The sequence below is a fragment of the Tupaia chinensis genome, unplaced genomic scaffold (genome assembly GCF_000334495.1).
Source record: "Tupaia chinensis unplaced genomic scaffold, TupChi_1.0 Scaffold145057_1, whole genome shotgun sequence".
Lineage (NCBI taxonomy): Eukaryota > Metazoa > Chordata > Mammalia > Scandentia > Tupaiidae > Tupaia > Tupaia belangeri.
Genome location: NW_006204918.1, coordinates 374029 through 382788, shown reverse-complemented (window position 1 = coordinate 382788; position 8760 = coordinate 374029). Strand labels below are relative to the sequence as shown.

Here is an 8760-nt window from a genome sequence, read left to right as displayed (position 1 = left end):
GAGAGAGACAGAAAGCAAGAAATCAACCCCCAAGGGGGATGGCCACGCTGCAATCCCTTCTCCTCCATTCTCCTCTTGGGATCTTGGGCACGCACATACATGTGCCCAGCATGAGTTTTAAGCCACCGGGTCCGGGACTCGAATTGTGGTCGACTACATGGGAGTCCAGCAACATAGCCATTATGCTAACTGCTGGTCTCATTAGGGAGGCCTCTTGACCTAAACTCAGAACCTTCCTATGTAGATCTACCCCAAAGAGCAATGTGTTTTACCACTCTGTCATTGTCTGGCCCTCTTTCTTTTTAATTCTATTTATTCATTCATTTATTTTAATTTGACCAGAGGAAGACAGACACACACAGAGAAAGAGAGTGAGAAAGCAAGCCACCAGGTCCAGGACTTGAACCATGCATGGTTAGCCATGTGGGAGGGTACAGCGCCTCAACCACCACGCTACCTGCTGGCCCTAGAAAGTGAGAAATACCCACCCTCCAGTGGGATGGCCACACTGCAATCCCTTCTCCTCTAGTCTCCTCTCAGGATCTTGGGCACACATGCCCACGCGCCTGGCGTGGGTTTAAGCCACCAGGCCCGGGACTCAAATCGTGGTGGACTGTCTGGCTCTCTTAATATTGTTAAGATGATAATACTACCCCAAATGATCTACACACTCAATGCAATTTCTATCAAAACTTTCCTATGTAGTAGACACATTTCCAAGGTGTCTCTTAATAATCCACACTTCCTAATATGCTCAGTCTTGTGTAATTTTTTTATTTGGATTTTAGCTTGAGTGAGTAATTTGCTTTTAAAGCAAAGGTGATAGATAGGATGTCACTTAAGTTATCAAAGACTGTGACCTCCAATGTGTAAGACGCATTGCCTTCTTGGTTTGCCTGTTTTGAGTAAGCATGCTACCATGTGGAAAAGGCCCATTTGCAAGAAACTGAGGGCAGCTCTGGGCAATGGTCAGAGAGAAACTGAGGTCTTCAATCCAATAACCAATGCATAATCAAAGAGTACTAAAAACCAATGGGTCCTTCCCCATTTGAGCCTTCAGATAAGACCTCAGATTCCAAACTAACACTTCATAATTTTGTGAGTCATGAAGCAAAGACCTCATTTAAGTTGTGCCCACATTCTTGACTGACAAAAATATAAAATAATAATTGTATTTAAATACACTTTAAAACACTGGTTTGGAATAATCTGGTAAATACCAGTAGATGCCTATTATACTTGGTTTCATACAACCAATGTCCTCCCCCCTCCACCTTGCACTGCCACTGTCACTCTCTCAGCTGGTTTTCATTTTCAGTGAAGAAAGAGAATGAAGTATTTTCTACTGCTATTCAACTTCGTCTTTGTATTTGGCAACACGAAATTTCCTGAAGCAAAGAACACAAAAAACTGACTGCCCTTCTTGGGATGGGTGAAGGGAAAACATCTCTATCAGTGAGATCAAAGTACAAATTATTTTTACAGTATATAATTTTTTTACATTTTTAGTATTTCTTTTGAATGTAGTATCAAATAAGTGGAAGTATAATTTGTGGTCCTTTTACCTTAGACCCTAGTGATTACAGAATCAGAGGTTCGCTTTTCTCTTCTTTTTTGTTTTTTGGTTGTTGTTTTTTTTGTTTGTTGTTTGTTTGTTTTGCCTCCCTATCTTTTCAACCAAGCATGCTTTCCTTATTCAAAACCCCTGTCTAAGTCCAGCTATTATTTTGGTGATGCTTATAATATATGGTAGATCATTTATTTATGTTCTTACCCAATCTTTAAATAACATTTCAGTATAATATCCTTGTGCACACTGTACAGTGTAGAAAATTGAGTTCAGATTTGTTCATCTACCTAAGCTATTAGATTCAAATGCAGACTTCCTAGCATCTCTGTCTCTGCTCTTCCCCTAATGTCTCGGAAAATTGAGCAAATCCTGGTCAGTCCCAGAGAGTTCTGTCTGGAAGATATTTCAGTTCGCACTGGAACCAGCTAAGCTAAAAACAGACCTAGTCATAGGTCAGCATAGAGGTTAAGGCGGCTGGATTCGAACTGACCAACTCAGAGGTTCAACACCCTGATGCGGTGGCTTAAAAATCACACTGGGCTCATGTGCCTGTGTGCCCTCAACCCTGAGAGGAGAAGGGATTGGAGCATGGCCATCCCCCCTGAGGAGGGATTTCTCACTTTCCCTCTCTGTCTTTGTCTCTCTCTAGCAAGTGCACACACCCGAGAGCAAACTTTAAGAAAGAAAATAGACCCAGTCATGAAAGTCAAGCCATTTACTCCTTTTCGATCTCAACCAATGGCATCAAGTTCTGCATTTGTGAAATATGGTTCTTACATTTGTTGAATTACTTCAAAAAGTATGATTTTTATGCCAAATTTTCAAAATAAAAACAAAGGGCTACTTGGCGATTTATCAGATGAATTCCAAATTTCTTTAACTTTCTTTAGCTGGAATTACACAAACTATATTGTCCCTACTTGCTGTTCATGACAACCGAATCAAAGAAATCCTTGGACAAGTATTAATGCCCAGCCACTATGTGCAGACACTGCAGGCAATCTAAAATAACATTTTGTGGGGACCAGCAGATGACTTAATAGTTATATCGCTGAACTCCCACATAGTTGACCGTGGTTCGCGTTCCAGATCCAGTGACTTTAAAATTTAAGCTAGGCACATGTGTGTGCATACCCAAAATTCCAAGAAGAGACTGGAGGAGAAGGGATTGTGGTGTGGCCATCCCACCTGGGGGTGATTTCTTGCTTTCTGTCTCTCTCTCTCTCTCTTTGTCTGGCAAGCACATGCAAAACAATCTCTCTAAAAAATAAAAATAAAAATAATTGTGAGTTTTAATTATTTTTTAATGATGACTGATATATTGACAGTATGAAGACCTTATTTTCTAGTTTTTAACACAATATCCTTATTTTTTAAATCTTTAAACTAAACATACATGCTTCATTAATGTTATAATACAGGTTCTAATAACTCAAAAGAACTGTTCAGTTATTTTTGTCATTTGGTTTTTATATTTCTAGTTTGTTTTTAACCTTCGTTTTCAAAAGCCCAAGTCCTGGACTAAATATTCTGTGTTCTAGTATTTTTAGAAAGCCATAGCTAATATTTTTCAACCTCAGTGTAATATTGGGGGAAAGAAACTCTGTATATTAATAAGAATAATATAGCATAATTCCAAGCCATGCTTACAAAGATTTACCTTTGAGAGCATTCCAACTATACCCCCTGCACTGTTAACTCACTGTATTGTGATCTGAGAACTGGAACATATCCATGCCTTTACAGCTGGCTGCAAGTGTATACATACTCAGTATGCTGTATTTGAGAAGAGTCACCCAAAATATTATAATCATGTGAATTTGGGACTCTGTTTCTTTTTCTTTTTTTTTTCTTCTTCTTCTTTTTTTGGAGAGGTTTTTGCTATAGGGTGTGTGCACTCGTCAGAAAGACAGAGAGAGACAGAGAGACAGAAAGGGAGAAATCACACCGCAATCCCTTCGCCTCCATTCTCCTCTCGGGATCTTGGGCACGCACGCACATGCACCCGGCGTGAGTTTAAGCCTCCGGGTCCAGGACTCGTATCACGGTCAATGACATGGGAGTCCAGCGACATAGCCATTACGCCAACTGCTGGTCCCAGGACTCTGTTTCTGAAAAGGAGTTCATTTTTTGAATTGCTCATCACAAAAATGGAAACCTAAGGGAAAATTACTGAAATAATTTATAAATAATTTGTGTGAAACAAAAATACGAAGTAGCAGAACTTGAATATTTTTCATTATCACCCTTAAAGACAATTCTTCAGTATTGCTATGTGGTGATACCACCTGGCAGAAATTAGATACCTTGTTTATATTGCTGAATGTTCTCAAGCATTTTTGCAAGTTTAATTTCCTTAAGCTTCTCCTTAAAGGCCAATACTGGATCTATAAATGAGACAAATAGTCCCCATTTTAATAGAGCCCTATTTTTGTCATCTAAAATAATTGGGGGGTGTTCATATTTATTAAAATACTTAGAATTTTCTTTGTGATCATCTCACGAAACAATTACTTACTCCTTTATTTTCCATTATCACTTACTGCTTTAAATGTATTGTTAAATATTTAGATCTATTAAGAGCTGAGAAATCTGGCTATTGGCCAATATAAAAGAGTCTTTCATGTATATGACCAATCCTTCAGAGTATGTGAGCAGTAATTATTTCCCTTTTATCAGGGTCATCCATGAGTTTTGAAAATTTTTCTAACATTAATTTTGGTAAACAAAAAAGATCTTAAAAATAAATTTTAAAGTAGCATTGACATAAAGACTGATAGGTTTAAATCCTCCAATTCACATGTAGCATTAAAATATTATATTGTCCAAATCTTTTCATTGAAAAGGAAAGCTAAATCTAAGTAGCATTGAAAATGGTGAAAGATTCCATTTGTCCCTTTTCATTTAAATACATTTTAATTTATGAAAAAAAGAAAAAGTGGAGATTTTTCATGTCTTTCATCTTAAGTAGGGCAGCCTTCCTAGTTCCTCTAATTGCACTAAAGAACTGAAGATAAATGTTCACAAAATCAACATGACTGATTTGCTTTTTTCTCAGAGAGAGCTTATTTAGTGCCTAGAAGCAATTTGTGTGTAATAGAGTAGAGATGCCATTTCTTCAAATGAGTTCTTTAATGAGGTTTTGTCTCACCACTTAAATTGTACTTTTTACTTTACTCCCCAAGATGTCCTGGTGTCTTTTGTGTGTGAAATGCTAGGAACAACAAGTCTACCTGGAGAAATTTTAAGACGGTCCAAGTTAGGAAATTAGGGGAAAAAAGAAAAAAAGACTGAAAAAAAAAGACCAGAGCTATTTTGGAAGATTACCATCAAAACCAGCTTTTTAAATATTTAAAGAATCCTCACTTTGTTTTAGAACGTAAGACTTATTGAGGACCTTATTTATGGACTTTTGTAAATGCGCTCAAAGTGTCTTACATCTAGGAAAGAAAAGTTTTCCCCTTTCTCTCAGTCAAGTTCTATGGATTGTTTATCAAGCTTAACCATACTTGATCCTCATTTTACTTTTAAGTAGCAATATTGTTAAACACAGTTAACTTAAAGAAATACTAACACTGAATTATCTAAAAAGTATTCTTAGGTCAGGGGATATGTGTCGAAGCTATTAAGATTTGGGGAGGGTATAGAAAAAAGTAAATGCTTTGGGAATAATACGCTTCATTAAAGAATTGCTTCTGACATTTTTCAATAAAGTTAATTCAGAAAATAATGCTTCATGCGACGTCTGATGTGCAAACGAAATCTGGTTCCATTTACTGATGCGAAGCAGTCATTTCTCTGTGTTGCACGTAACTGAGCTGCTGTTCCCTTCATTAAGAAGTTTCTAGTACTATTCACTTTTGAAAAATGTTATCCTTCTAACCACAGGAAATGTGAGAGGGAGCAACCAAATATCACTTTTAGGAAATTCAAGATGGATGTGTGTTTGTCGATTTTTTGTGTGCTTAAGAAAATACAGAGAAACAAGACCAGCAGTTAGCATAATGGCTATGTCGCTGGTCTCCCATGTAGTTGACCGCAGTTCGAGTCTTGGACCAGGTGGCTTAAACTCACTCTGGGTGTGTGTGCGTGCGTACCCAAGATCCCAAGAGGAGAAGGGAGGAGAAGGGATTGTGGCTTGGCCATCCCTCCAGGGGGTGATTTCTCACTCTCTCTCGCTCTGTCTCTCTCTGTCTTTCTGGTGAGCACACGTGCCCTATAGCAAAATCCTCTCCAAAAAAAAAAAGGGAAAAAAAAGAAAAAGAAAGAAAAAGAAAAGAAAGGAAAAGAAAAGAAAGAGAAATACGAATCTGCTTTTCTAGTAAGTTCCCAAAATTTTATTTCTATTCTCCACAACCAGTTCCATGACTGATAAAATGGTACCAGTGTTTATGCAAGGCAGCTTTTCAACATCTTCACGCACTTGAGGTCAGACAAAAACTCTGTTTCATCTCTAATGCTTGCTACTTTCCAATCCATTTTGATATAGTTATGGCACTAAATCCTGCTATGAAATGGTGTGGCTTTTTCTTGGAATCCTTAATAACTCCAGCTGAATCTGAAAACTCAAGTAGTAATTACATCAATGAGTATCAATATGCCTATCTATAAACTATTGTACGTCTTTCTCAAGAGTTTTACAAACACATTCTCCTTTATTGATAACAATGTAGACACCAAATAAACTTGCTGAAACACTAAATCCTGCTATGAAATGGTGTGGCTTTTTCTTGGAATCCTTAATAACTCCAGCTGAATCTGAAAACTCAAGTAGTAATTACATCAATGAGTATCAATATGCCTATCTATAAACTATTGTACGTCTTTCTCAAGAGTTTTACAAACACATTCTCCTTTATTGATAACAATGTAGACACCAAATAAACTTGCTGAAATAAAAAGTTTCATGATTTTTAGGACCAGCAGATGGTGTAATGGTTATGTTGCTGGATTCCCACATAGTCAATCACAGTTCGAGTCCCAGACCCAGAGACTTAAAGCTCACACTGGATGCATATGCATGCATGCCCAAAATCCCAAGAAGATAATGGAGGAGAAGGGATTGTAGCATGACCTATCCCCCTGGGGCAGTGATCTCTCTCTCTCTCTCTCTGTCTCTGTCTCTCTCTCTCTCTCTCTCATATCCTGTTTAAACAGTGGGCAGATACTAAAAACTCAAGTGCACACACCTTTTTAGCAAAAAAAAAACTCTCTAAAAAAGAGTTTTGTGATTTTTTTTTAGTAGACTTCTAATTCTACTGTATACTAACCTAAGACCAAAGACAAGTACTCACTAGTAAGAGCATTTAAATTAAGGGTTTGTTTTTTCTTTTTAAAGTTAATTTTATTTATTATTATTTTCTTCACTAAAGATATTTTTATAGGGACCAGCAGTTAGCGTAATGGCTATGTCACTGGACTCCCACGTAGTCGACCGCAGTTCGCGTCCTGGACCCAGTGGCTTAAATCTCATGCCGGGCGCGTGTGCGTGCGTGCCCAAGATCCTGAGAGGAGAATGGAGGAGAAGGGATTGCTGCGTGGCCATCTCCCCTGCGGGGTGATTTCTCCCTTTCTATCTCTCTGTCTCTGTCAGTCTGGCAAGCGCACGCACCCTATAGCAAAAACCTCTCAAAAAAAAAAAAAAAGATTTTTTTTATATACATTATCATCAGCATTTTTATACATAGAGATCATACATATATCTTAATGGCTACATAAATTTGATTGTATGAATGAATATACCATAATATTGGCCAACAATATTAATTAACAAATCAATATTGGTCAATATTAGTTAATATTAGTCAACTACTGATAATATCCCTCACTAATAGCCATTTATAGTTTGTTTTTTCTTCATATTTTATTGATTCTCAAAGAATCTTAGACTAATCTAAATACTTTGCAGTAGCAAGTGCAGCAGATATAGACATGCCGATGAACCCATGTCTGACTTTAGGCAAAAAACTCAGCGAGTAGGATGAACATACTATGAAGTAGCAGCTGGCCGAAGCTACATAGCTTACTGTAGTCATTAAACACACACACATATATGCATATATATGTGAATATATATTTATTTATTTTTAATTTCAAGAAAAGCAATTTTAGCTTTAATAAGTCAAAATCCAACCATGTTAAGAAAAATTTGCCTAAGACTTAAAGCCAGAAAAAAGACTAGTATTCTGTTTATACAGTTGGCAGATACTAAAAACTCAAAAAACAGATATGGACAAAGGTAAAGTTTAGTAACAAGTGCACTGTAATTTTCTTCTGAAACATTGTTTTTTCTCTCTCCATTCTCACTTTTACCGAAGAGACATAAACTTATTTGCAAAAACTAAAAATAAATTTAGTCTCAGTTTGGTCTGTTATTAGCACAAAGCCCCATAAGGATATTAACTGATTTAGTTGGCTTTGCTGGAACCTCTTATAAGGAACTTCATATTAGACTCTTTAAAAAACCTTCCAATGCTACTGAGCCAAGTCAGGGACTCCCATCTGCCTGTCCTTTTAAGTACCTGTACTTGAAAGATTTTGGGACCTGTCAGGAAATGACATTCTCTACTTACCTGCCTGGCAAAACTGTTTACGGTACCAGGCAATGTCTCCAAGAGCTTCTCTGCATTGGCTTTCTTGGTATCTACCTCCGTTCCTTAGCTTTCTGGTCATATCTTCAGAAATGACATTCCAGTAGAAGCCTTGGCAGTAACCAGTATTTCAAAGTTCTGATGCAAGGCAACAGATATTACTGAACTTATGCAAATAACCATTCTGCTGCAAAATAAGAATATTTTCCAATTTGAGAGGGGTTAGGAAGTAAAAAAAGTTTGTTTCAATTTCCAAAAAAAAAATTAGCAAATTACTGAACCTATCAATAGCTCAAAAGAACACAAAAATCCTTAAATCTGAAAAAATAAAAGCAAAGGAAAAATAATCAGTAATGTTTTAGTCACAAGTCATAAAATTATATTTCTACTGTACAATCTCATGTAATTAACCTCTCTTCTGTTGAATTTGCAGAGTTTTTGTGATATGATCTCTCATTTAAATCCTGGGTGTTAACATTCAATGTTATTATTGATCTTTCCAGACTCATTCTTACCATTAGGTTGGCCATTTTCTTGGTTGTTGTATGTTTTCTTATTTCTGTGTGTCTGTCTTTAGTTTTCCTGGTATAGCACTCCCTT

General features: G+C 37.0%; 1 long non-coding RNA gene across 1 annotated transcript in view; it reads right to left on the bottom strand.

Moving 5' to 3' along the window:
* The window catches only part of LOC102486872 (uncharacterized), a 27537-nt gene extending 19252 nt beyond the window's left edge, over positions 1–8285 (bottom strand). Inside the window, exon 1 of the long non-coding RNA XR_337270.1 lies at positions 8143–8285. This is a non-coding gene — a long non-coding RNA (uncharacterized LOC102486872). The remainder of the gene's footprint in view (positions 1–8142) is intronic.
* Positions 8286–8760: the final 475 nt, after the last annotated feature.